Source organism: Dendrobates tinctorius, unplaced genomic scaffold (assembly GCF_039654945.1).
Source record: "Dendrobates tinctorius isolate UK_male_01 unplaced genomic scaffold, ASM3965494v1 ptg000116l, whole genome shotgun sequence".
Classification (NCBI taxonomy): Eukaryota; Metazoa; Chordata; class Amphibia; order Anura; family Dendrobatidae; genus Dendrobates; species Dendrobates tinctorius.
The window spans coordinates 22,489,880-22,502,734 of NW_027361784.1; the positions used below are offsets into that span (position 1 = coordinate 22,489,880).

Sequence of the window (12,855 nt, forward strand, 5' to 3'; positions counted from 1 at the left end):
TTTTCCGTCGATGGAGCCGTGTGAGAGTTTGGGGTCTGAGCTCTGAGCTGATGTTATTAGCCCAGTTTTCGGTACATGTGCCTGATCACTTTTTTTGCAATTTTGGGAGTGGGGGGGAGTGGCTGCTGAATTTCTGCACTTTGGGCTTTTGCCTTCATGAATGTTTTAAAAACTTTATGGAGTTCACTTCAGAAGTTCTAACTTTAACTGTCATATTGTAAAAGTTGTTTTTATATTGCAGTCGCTGCATAGTGTTTCTGTTTGGTGGGGTTCCGGTCCTTAGACACCCCAGCGATCGCTCAAAATACCATTCTGCGCACACACATCATGTAGAAGCGGCACACACGTCTGTGTAAGGACCCGTACACTTACTATTGAGCCCATGCAGGCGCTGCACACTGCAGAGCGCTGCTTTGACTTATCGGTGAGGGTCTCGGGACCCGGACCCCCTCCGATTAGTGACGCAATGCAACACCTGCCACACATACTACACTTTTCCATAAGAGCAGGCAAACTTTACACCCTTTGGTGCACTATTTACCCCCCCATTAAGTGCTCGTTAGCCCCTCTGACGTGCTCCTTGACTGCTCTGTATGTCCTGGAGCGTGAAGGTGTTAATTTTCCCGCTGGTTCTGACTTTTAGGTTGGATTAGATGGAAGTCACCTCTGAGAGCTTCACATCAGTATAATCCATAGCACCTCCTAGTGTCAGATCATCAGATATTCCGGATTATTGGACAGTCACCATAAGTACATTAGATTCTCTGGATTCTTACGGCAGAAGCGGCGGCGGTCTGCACTGTATGTGAGGGGCCATGTACGGTAAATGGTAACATAGTAATATGGTTAATAAGGCCGAAGAAAGACATTTGTCCATCCAGTTCAGCCTATAAAATTCTGTCAGAATAAATCCCCAGATCTACGTCCTTCTAAAGAACCTAACAATAACTGTAAGATACAATATCGTTACGCTCCAGGAAGACATCCAGGCCTCTCTTGCACCCCTCGACTGAGTTCGCCATCACCACCTCCTCAGGCAGGGAATTCCAGATTCCCACTGCCCTAACAGTAAAGAATCCTTTTCTATGTTGGTGGAAAAACCTTCTCTCCTCCAGATGCAGAGAATGCCCCCTTGTGACCGTCACCTTCCTTGGTATAAATAGATCCTCGGAGAGATATTTGTATTGTCCCCTTATACATGGTTATTAGATCGCCCCTCAGTCGTCTTTTTTTTAGACTAAATAATCCTAGTTTTGCTAATCTCTCTGGGTATTGTAGTTCCTCCATCCCCTTTATTAATTTTGTTGCCCTCCTTTGTACCTGCTCTAGTTCCATTATATCCTTCCTGAGCACCGGTGCCCAAAACTGTACACTGTACACAGAGATTTGTACAGAGGCAGTATAATGCTCTCATCATGTGTATCCAGACCTCCTTTAATGCACCCAATGATCCTGTTTGCCTTGGCAGCCGCTGCCTGACACTGGCTGCTCCAGGTAAGTTTATCATTAACTAGGATCCCCAAGTCCTTCTCCGGGTCAGATTTACCCAGAGGTTTCCCGTTCAGTGTGTAATGGTGATATTGATTCCTTCTTCCCATGTGTATAACCTTACATTTATCATTGTTAAACTGCATGTGCCACCTTTTGGCCCAAGTTCCCAACTTATCCAGATCCATCACATAACACATCACATCACATAACAAGTGATCAGGCACATGTATCCATTCATAACACGCCTGTCACTCTGGTCCCGTGCACTCGCAGGTCAGATCTCCTGGGCGAAGGACATCATCTTCCTGGTGAACGAGCACGACCTGATTGGCATGGAGGCCTGGCTGGAGGGCTACCACGACGTCAACGTGACCGGTACCTACTGGGTTTTATAGTGCTGCAGGTCCACATGTAAATGCTAAATTACCCTTGATGTATGAGGTGCTGTTGTGTACCTGGCTTATTAGCAATATTGGAGCTGATCCTCTATCTAGAGCAGGGACGCCCATCTGATATCTTGACATGAGTGCAGTGTGAATGCCCCTCTAGTGCTGGGTGGGCCCCTTACATTCTTTTAGTGTCTGCTGCCATCTAGTGGCTGTCCTGAGTATTGCACGTGTGTTCTTTGCACTTTACAGACATACAGTGATGATAGGATGAGCGGGAGCCATCCAGGCCGCCTTGTCCCTAGAGATCAGCAGCGACGTCATCACCAGCTTTGATGTGGTCATGGAAGGGCTGAACGGGCAGCTGCCCAACCTGGATATGGTCAACCTGTTGCTAGTGTTCTGGCAGAAGGACCAGCTGCTGTGCACCATCCAGGGCAAGGGGAGGCACAGAGAGGCCGCTGCCGCCCCCGTCAGCTTTAGGCTATGTGCCCACGTTGTAGAAATGCTGCGGAAATGTCCGCAGTATTTCCGCAACTCCCCACCACGGGTAAAACGCATGTGGAATTCGCACAAGCGTTTTGAGCTTACAGAATGCTTGCGCTTTTCCAAGCGATTTGAAGCAAAAGTGATTGACAGGTTGGTCACACTTGAAGCGCTCACTTCACACATGGAGGGCATAGCCACATGAGTAAAGCGAACGTTTCAATGGAATCCTATGGCGGCGGAATCACCGCGATTCTGCTGAAATAATGGACATCCTGCGGATTTTACCGCTATGCGATTCCTCAGCATGGGCACAGCAACTGCGGAATCCCATAGGATTGCATGGGAGTGCGTTTTTTAAGCGTTTCTGCGGCCGCAAAAATGCTAAAAAAAGCAACGTGGGCACACAGCCTTACAGTGTCACATGTAGATGTAACTCTACTTTCTAGGCATCACTAACTTACACATACACCATGGCCCACCCCACCCCCTCCCGGCGTATGGGTGAAGTGCGGCGCTCCTTACTTTTCCTCCTGCTGACATCGCTTCCTTCTCTCATTGATCAGCTGCAGCGCAGTGACTACGACACCTTCCCCGGATACCTGCACACAATGCTGCTCATGGTCCTGAAGCAAGGCTCCGGCCAACCTCAGGGAGACCACAGCCTCTTCCTCCGCTACCACATCGAAGCCATCACCCTGCGCGGCATCAACAGCTTTCGCCAGTACAAATACGAGATGGTCACCATCGGAGAGTAAGTAACGGACAATGTGGTCCTGTGACTTCCTGGTACTGCACACGGTGGGTTCAGTAACACCATACATCTAGTACTGCACACGGTGGGGTCAGTAACGCAACACTTCTAGTACTGCACGCTGGGGGGTTCAGTAACCTCATGCTTCTAGTACTGTATGCGGGGGGTCAGAAACGCCATGCTCTTAGCACTGCACACGGGGGGGGTCAGGAAGGCGACGCTTCTAGTACTGCACATGGGGGGTCAGTAACGCCACGCTTCTAGTACTGCTGCGGTGACGGTGCCCTCCATCAAGCGTCCACTAGAGGAGGCCAAACAATCCTGGACCGGAACTGTTTCCTTTCTTTTCATTCCCAGGACTATTGAAGGGATGTTCGGCAAACTGAACAACCTGTCGGAGCGGCTGCACCAGTCCTACTTCTTCTACCTGCTTCCTTCCCCCTCCAGATTTGTGTCTATCGGGATTTACATGTCGGCCATTGGCTTCATTATCCTCATTCTCATCCTCCGAATATCATAAACTGCAAAGCTGTGTGTACAATAATGATTGGTTCATTTCCTGACACCCCCCGTATTGCTCTGACATTACCAGGGCGATGGCTGCACTCACTGAATCTTTCCTGATATACGTTGTTCTTGTCCTTCAACAGAAAAGTGCAATGATAACTAGCCACCACTAGAGGGAGCTTGTATACAGCATTGACTTCAATGGGAATTGTACACATTAGTATGTAGATGGCGCCCCTAGCGGTAAAAATGGTAAGAAAATGGAAATAAAAATCAAAGTAAAACAATCGATGAAAAGGAAAAATATTCAGCACCAATCTCTAACAGCTGCAAATGGTGCCAGCTCCGATTGCTGCTGTTTTACACATTTAGATCAATCACTGACTGCAACATTTATGTGGTTCCTTTGCTGGTACACATTGACCTCCATCAAAACAGGGTACTGATGGGTTGTAATGGCAGCCGGGGGCCAACGGAAGGCTCACATCGTAGCCATATTTGTCACCTACCTGTGTCTGGGCTTCATATGAGACCATTAATGTTCCCTATATTCTGCAGTGCTGGGATATTGCAGCATATAGTACACTGCTCAAAAAAATAAAGGGAACACTCAAACAACAGAATATAACTCCAAGTAAATCAAACTTCTGTGAAATCAAACTGTCCCCTTAGGAAGCAACACTGATTGACAATCAATTTTACATGCTGTTGTGAAAATGGAATAGACAACAGATGGAAATTATTGGCAATTATCAAGACACCCTCAATAAAGGAGTAGTTCTGCAGGTGGGGACCACAGACCACATCTCAGTACCAATGCTTTCTGGCTGATGTTTTGGTCACTTTTGAATGTTGGTTGTGCTTTCACACTCGTGGTAGCATGAGACGGACTCTACAACCTACACAAGTGGCTCAGGTAGTGCAGCTCATCCAGGATGGCACATCAATGCGAGCTGTGGCAAGAAGGTTTGCTGTGTCTGTCAGCGTAGTGTCCAGAGGCTGAAGGTGCTACCAGGAGACAGGCCAGTACACCAGGAGAAGTAGAGGGGCTGTAGGAGGGCAACAACCCAGCAGCAGGACCGCTAACTCAGCCTTTGTGCAAGGAGGAACAGGGTGAGCACTGTCAGAGCCCTACAAAATGACCTCCAGCAGGACACAAATATGCATTTGTCTGCACAAACGGTTAGAACTGACTCCATGAGGATGGTCAGAGGGCCCGACGTCCACAGATGGGGGCTGTGCTCACAGCCCAACACCGTGCAGGACGCTTGGCATTTGCCACAGAACGCCAGGATTGGCCAATTCGCCATTGGCATTGAGTGCATGTGACAGAGTCTGCAGATGCCGCGGAGAGCGATCTGCTGCCTGCAGCATCCTTCAGCATGACCGAGTTGGCAGTGGGTCAGTAATGGTGTGGTTGGCTTTTCAGTGTATAAACCCTAGTGCTGGGAGCGAGCAGGAGCTGCTGGATCTTGGGGGAAGGAAACCCGGATCAGCTCTGCAGTGCAGGCGAGAGGGTGAATTTCCCCTGTAACTGCAGTTAATATGGAATCCCAAGTTACAGGGGAAATCCGCAATAAATAAATGTGTTTAAGGCTATGTGCCCACGTAGCGTTTTAAAACGCTCAGTGAAAACCGGACTCCTTCCCAGAAATCGCGCGTTTAATTCCGTGCGATTTCACCGCGATTCTGTTCGCGATTTTGCCGCGATTTTCTCAAGCACTTTCCGAGCGATTTGAAGCATCGCTTGGAAAGTGATTGACAGGTTGGTCACACTCGTCAAACATAGTGTTTGACATGTGTGAGCAGCTTTTTACTATTGAGGCCGCCTATGCGGCTTCAATAGTAAAAGATAGAATGTTAAAAATGATAAAAAAATAAAAAATCGGGGTATATTTACCTTCCGACGTCCCGCGCTGCCATCCTGGGCCTCAGCGTTCCCAGCGATGCCTTGCGAGACCTGTGATGACGTTGGTCTCGCATTACTATAGCGATCTCGCGAGGCCACGTCATCACAGGACCTTGCCGCAAGGCATTACTGGGAATGCTGTGGCCCGGGAATGCAGCGCGGGATGTCGGAAGGTAAATATTTTTTATTCTTTTTTTTACAGGGGTATGGTACCCAGGGCCTGGAGGACAGTCTCCTCTCCTCCACACCGTGGGTACCAACCGCACATGAGACGCTTAACTTCCCGCATGGTGGGCATAGCCACATGCGGGAAGTAAGCGATTCTCATGCATTCCTATGGGTGCGGAATCGCGGCAATTCTTTGCGATTCCGCACAAAAGAATGAGCATGCTGCGATTTTTTCCGCGATGCGATTCCGCCGCGGAAAAAAGCGCAGCATTAGCACAGCATGTGCGGTATGCCATAGGAATGCATGGGGGGCGTTCTGTACACGATTTTTAAATGTTTTCGCGCCGAAAATCGTGGCAAAAACGCTTAAAAATCGCATCGTGGGCACACAGCCTAAATGTTGGTGTCTTCCAAAGGCCTTTATGACAAGAAAGATAAAGCAGGAAAAGAATAAAACAAAATTTAAAAAGAAGAAAGCGACAGCCAGTCTGAATCTCAGTCTCATGTAGAAAGTAATTGTTATGGAAAGTAGAACACAAATAAACATGTATTTAGTGGTCTGATTCCTACACTGTCATAAACTAGAAGAAAACATGAACAATAGACTCGTGTTTCCTTTATTTGCTTTAACTAAAGGTATAAAATAGAAATAAAACAATTTACATCAAAATTAGCTCCAACTAACCATGGAAAAAGGCAAAAGATATTTAATTGAATGATAAATAATTTTAGATATACATGTGTCATACAAAATGTGAATGTGTCCAGTCATAGAGGAAAATGACCGGATGTGGAATTAGTAGATGACCAGCCGCTACTGATGAGTGTCACCATAATATACTGTATAGTGCCGGTAGGTGAGAGGCCGCGCCGGCAGATGGGATGCTGGACATAAAGACATGGCACCAACCAGTGCAGGAATTGGAAGATCAAGGCCCACAATATAAAATCTCCAATACGGCCCCCAACTATTACAGTTTTTAACAGTTACTGGTCTCCTCATTTGGTCAAAAGAGACCTTTTTTTGAGAAGGAGGGCTCAGGGGTAACTGCAACGCCTGCACCTACGATAGTTACACCCCGAGACCAACCTGGAGGTCAGTACAGGCAATGATGGAGGAGAATCCATCAACAGAGCCAATTATTTTACCCACAATGCACCACTATGTGGAGTTAAACATCTGGAAGTTTCTGGTGGAAATACATCTCCATAGGATCCCATGTGTGTCATACATGTGTAGCTGCTGGCCGTACCCAATAATACACCATTATACGCATGGCTCCATCTATATAAGGCCCAGAGCTGAGCTGTAGGCCTGAGGTGGGGACCGGTTCATAAACTCATTACTGCGGACATCACATCAGCGTCTAGGAATTTGTGAGATTGCTTAAATCTCTGTCTGATAATGGCACTCTGTATATCATGTATACAGCAGTGATCAATATATATTATATGTCCATCACTGAGGCGCAGCAGGGGTCACTGACGTGGAGGACAAGGCATTGTACAACCCCTGTCCGGGGTCATTAGCTCTCCGAGTCCTCACACCCGTCCAGTATTAGACTCCTTATCCTCCAATCTAGTTTGCTCTCTGATCTTGTATTTTTCTTCTATTTGCTTGAATCTGACATAATTTTTTAATAATTGAAAGTTATACAATAAAGCGTCCCTGAAGTATGTTTTTAGTTTCACTCGCAGAGTGGTGTCACTAACGGCTGATCCCTGCCTGCAGTAAAATACATACCAGCTGCCATCTTCTGCTGTTCCTTGCGCTGCTCCGGTCCCAATCCGCTATCTTGTGACCACAACCTCTGACTTGCCGGACGTCATAAGCTCACAATGTAAGTCTATGAGAGCATCATTCTGACTCTGATAGACGTACCTTGAGACGTGACTTCTGCTCCGCCCAGCAAACTGCTGCAAAATCCGGCACAGAGAACAGCAGAAGACAGCAACCAGTACGTTTATAACAACTGGCAGGGAATATACACTAGTAACACAGATCCGGAGTGTAAATAAAAGACAGGACACTGGAGTGATGCTTTAATATAATTTATTTCATTTTTTACTTTATTTTTATTTTTTCATACATTTTTTATGTAACTATTTCCTTACTCCATTCCTAATCCCTTCCTAAACCGTTTTTGTGCCAAAATTATTCAAAATGGCGCATGCCGTTAGATTTGCTCAAAAATTTTGAGACTTTTCAAACAAAGAAGCAAATGGTGAATCGATGAATCATTTGTTTTCAAATAATTTTATTGGTTTTTTAGAAATAAACAGGGTAGGGAAAGGAAGGTAGGAAGGGAGGGAAGGGAGTGGGTAATAAACAACCTTGTACAGCTACGGAAAAAAAATTTAAAAACTAGAGAACCCACAAATAATCATTTGTAAACATCTGCGAAGCCTAACGCACACCCACAATGGTGAACCTAAAAAAACAGAAGGAAACATAAAAGTGATTTAAAAAAGGCAAATGAAATGAATGAATCTGGCACAAGCAAAAGAAAAAAACACACAAAACTGGAGAAAAAAGGAGCAAAAACAATAACGAATTGGCCTCTATGTGCTGATTATTCCAATGCGGTCCCTCTGTTCTCTTCCTCACTCCAGTTGCCTTCTATGTACACAAAATTGGAGAGACCTGGCAAAAAAATACAATCTACATAAATACTAATGCCATATAATGGCCAAACAATAACACCATATATGAGGGGTCTTTGGCTTTAAAGACCCAGAAAGAAACGAGATAGGAAGATGAAACTTTACATTTATTCCACATCCTCTCCACTGATCTCAACACACTTCTTACATCGGTATTCCAAGTTCTGTAAGCCTTGCGAAAAGATGGAGTTCTGTTGTGCCTCGTAACAGACATAGCATCAGAAATGGTGTGAAATTGGTACCCTTTGTCATGATCTCAGTGCGGGGTTGGTTCATTGGAAGGGGTATGGACCGGAAGACAGGTCCTGGGTACCGGCCCGGTTGATGCATGCTGATCGCCTGGTGCGGGCTTTCCATGCTAAGTACCCGGGCAAGCCTGGGGTCCAGAGGCCCCCCTGTTGAGAGGGGGGTACTGTCATGATCTCAGTGTGGGTTTTACTCGCACATGTGGGGAAAATGTCTGGAACCAGTGCTGATGACTGGCATTTCTGGAGTTAAAGGTTGTGGGGCTATGATTGTGGCCTCTCCCTGGTTCTGGGAGAGGCTTCTTACAGCCTCAGGACGCTCCCATCCCTGTCAGTTATACTTTCGCCCTTGGCATTGTGTGGTGACCCCTGAGTGTGTTTGTGCTGTGTTCTGGTTGCTTGATTATCTGTGTATGACTCGGTCTGTTCTCTGGATATTGCTTTGGATTCTGCTTGGTACCTTCTATGTCTGTTTGGTTTTGATCTCTGCTTGGCCCTGACTATCCGTTCTGTCTCATCCCTGGTACTTTACTGATATCTCTGTGTATGACCTCCGTTTTGCCTGACTCTGAGTATTTTTGTATAGTGTCCTGCCATCTCTGAAAGCAGGACGCTAAGCCCCGCCCCCTTGCAGTCACATGACCGTAGGTCCTGTGACTGCTTGCTAAACTTCAGCGTCCACAGGTCCTGTATATCTGTACTTTCCGGCTCTACCTGACCCCGGGCCCCCCTCCAGTGCGGGTGAGTCCCTGCTCAGCGGAGGCTGCACGCCAGCGCTGACAGGTTCCTGACATACTTGAGGTGTTTGTTCAGGTTTGGAAACTGATGATAGTCGGAGGGAGCAAGATCTGGTGAATAAGGTGGGTGGTCAACCAGCTGGAAGCCCAGCTCCGCCAGTTTGGTCTTGGTCGCTTGTGCAGTGTGAGCGGATGTGTTGTCTTGCAGGAACGAGATTCCTTTGGACAGCTTGCAACACCTTTTGACCTTCAGAGCTGCCTCCAATCGGTCCAAAAGTTCAATGTAATACCTTGCATTGCTGGTGAAACCCTTTTATAGGTAGTCCACTAGCAGCACGCCCTCCTCATCCCATAACACAGATGCCATCACCTCAGTGGCTGATTTTAGCACCCTGAACTTCTTTGGCCGAGGAGAACCACTGTGCCTCCACTCTTTTGACAGCTCCTTGGTTTCAGGGTCATACAAATGAATCCAGTTCTCGTCCATAGTGACCAGTCGATCCTGGAAGCTCTTATCAGTATGGAAATGCCAACAAATGGACCAGGAAGTTTTCACTCACGTGCTTTTCTGATCTGTTGTGAAACATTTGGGGAACCACTTTGCAGATAGCTTCTTCATGTCCAAATGTTCATGGATAATTACACAAACACGTTCACAGGAAATCCCTATGATGTCTGCTATTGCTTTAGCTGAAATTCGCCGATTCTCCAGTATGAGGTTGTGCACAGCATCGATGATCTCCAGAACAACAACCACTCTTGGTCGTCCAGGATGTTCCTCGTCGTTGGTGCTGAAGTGGCCCGTTTTAAATTTGGCAACCCAGTTCTTAACTGTAGAATATGAAGGGTATTGATCCCCCAATGTCTGCGACATATCACCATGAATATCCTTCACGGGCTTTCCTTGCAGGAACAAAAATATTCAGAATTAAGAGTCCTCAGTGGTTGATACCTTTTAATGGCTAACTGAAAAGATGGTAACAAATTGCAAGCTTTCGAGACTACTCAGGTCTCTTCATCAGGCTCTCAATCCTGAATATTTTTCTATCTACTGGCTAACACAGTACAAAGATATACATCTTTCCTTGGAGAAACAAGAATTTTATCACTGCTCTGTGATTGTTAGGGCTGTCGGAACGCACCAAATAATAACAGATGATCATAAGGTGCATTCGCAGCCCAGGGTCCACAGTGCAGAGATGGTAAACTGCTGCTTGGTAATGGCAAACGCTATATGGCGGTATAAAGGAAGACCACACGCGGGTTAACGTCACCCGGTGTGGACTCTGTTACTTCACAGAGCCGCACTACCGCGCAACATATATGCCGGAGCCTGTGTAAGCTCACAGAGCTCGGCAAGAGAGCGCTCAGTATATGGTCACAGAACTCAGCCCCAAGGACACGGGGTCAGAGTCCCTCTAGACCTACTAATCGTTCGGCGTCACACCTGCGGATGCCACTAATGGACGCTGGCTACCGTGGAGTACCGACCACGTGCACCGTGGCATACAGACAAAGCCACCGGTGGACACTGATGCCAGTCTCTGACTCTGCCTCCTACCTGCACATAAACCTGGGCGCTTAACAGGCTAGGCTACACAACACATGCCTACCAAGGGTAGGGGGTTTCATAATGCGTCATTCATCAGAGACATTCATGCATGCATACAACACTCACTCCACATCGTCTATAATCCATTTCTATATTAGCGCATGGCCGGGCGGCCATGCAAACCTTTTATAGTTGCAGCCTTCCGCTACCTTCCTGGAGGTCCAATCGGAGCAGCAACAGGACCTGAACATGTGACCTCCAATGAGAGGTCGTCCCACGGGCATGCTCAGTAGGAGAAAAGCAAGACTTAGTCCCAGGGGCGTCTGCTCACCACTGACTCATGCATGGTACAATAGCTGAGCCTGGAGGAGCAACCAGACGCCTATCATCACCCTAGGCAAGATGCTGGGACTGATGTCTCTGCTGAGCAGGAACCTCTGTGGCTGCAGAAGAATGGGAGACCGCAGAGGACACTGCTTAAGATTCCCCCTGTGCAGTGATAACTTAGTAAATTGATTAACTCCTGCTAGGCCATCGTGGAGCCGCCATTTTCTTCTCAGTGATTTTTTGGGGATAGGCTCGTTATGCGACAGGTGTGAATAGTTTTGCTTTGCTCTATAAGATTGTTTCATTAGGAGCCTTTATGATGTTTGAGTGACAGGACTCGGGCGAAGGGTCATATTTAGGACTAGAGGAATGTATCATCGTGTCTAGTCAGGCAGATGGTATGGAGTTCTGAAGTGTCAATTATCAGGAGATCCAGCTCTCACATAACTCGACGATCCTCACCTTCACCACTGACAGACGGGGGTAACATTGTACCGTGGTACAAACACGCGCAGGACCCTCAGGCTCACAGGGGATAGCGCCGCCTGAATGTAACACATTCTCATGATAATCCTTCTATGTATTTGCCGTTCTTTAAGTGAAGGGCTTATGAGGCAACAACAGAACTAATTACTTTTAAGGCTCCCTCATCAGGTTGACAAGGTCAATCCCTTAATACCTCCAAAGTGCATTTGACACCTATATAAAAATTGCCGCCTTTTCAGGAATACTGACATCGTCACAGTAAACAAAGGCACAAGTAAGCTCAAGTACAGATGTACGAGAGTCCATGGAAATTTATGGATATGCAACTTTTTTGATTATCCATAAACCCAGCCGTAATTGCCTCCATTAAAGTTGCCACCTCTACAAGTCCCCATAAAAGTTTGATGTCTTCATACATGAAAAAAATCTTTTTAAAGAAGTTGTTTCACTGGATTTTTTTTTAATATAAACTTAGTATTTCCTCCAATTGCAACAGCTCCACTGATTCTGGAACTTTTTCTTCTGTGATCCTCCATTCCAAAGTTAAAGGTTCTCTTTAAGGGGTGTTTGAAGACTCTAGAATCATAGAATGTTGGAAGGGACCTTCAGGGTCCTCGTGTCCAACCCCCTGCTCAATGCAGGAGGACAGGAGGCCTGTCCAGCCTCTGAAGACTTCCATTGAAGGAGAACTCACCACCAGATGTCTGTCCAGCCTCTGTCTGTAGACTATAGAATTGTCTACAAATGTACAACTATTTTCATATGAAGGACCATCATAACCAAGGTGGCCATGTCCTTAGCACTTGTTATTAGTGTGCGCATCTTTATAAGAGGGTCAGCTGTTTTAAAGGGGACATATTCATATTTAATATAAAATCAATTTTCTTAGCAGCAACCATTTTTATAAAGGATGGAGGCATAGATTAAGCAACCACCCAAGTGTACAATAAGATAAAGTGGATGCAGAAAGTAGACATTACCTATAAAGTGCCAAGTGCCAGGGAACCAGCTGCCATGTTTACTCTCTTTATCCACTTCACCTTTTATATTTGAATAGTGGGTATGGCTATCATGTTCTCAGGAGTTACATACTGCTTGCCTTGGTTGTGCTGCTATGCACTAGTCACTTTACTTTGAACTTCA

The 12,855-nt window shown here is 46.5% G+C and overlaps 1 pseudogene; it reads left to right on the forward strand.

Moving 5' to 3' along the window:
• Nucleotides 1-3,911, forward strand: part of LOC141101382 (glycosylphosphatidylinositol anchor attachment 1 protein-like) — a 35,471-nt pseudogene extending 31,560 nt beyond the window's left edge.
• The last annotated feature ends 8,944 nt before the right edge of the window (nt 3,912-12,855 follow it).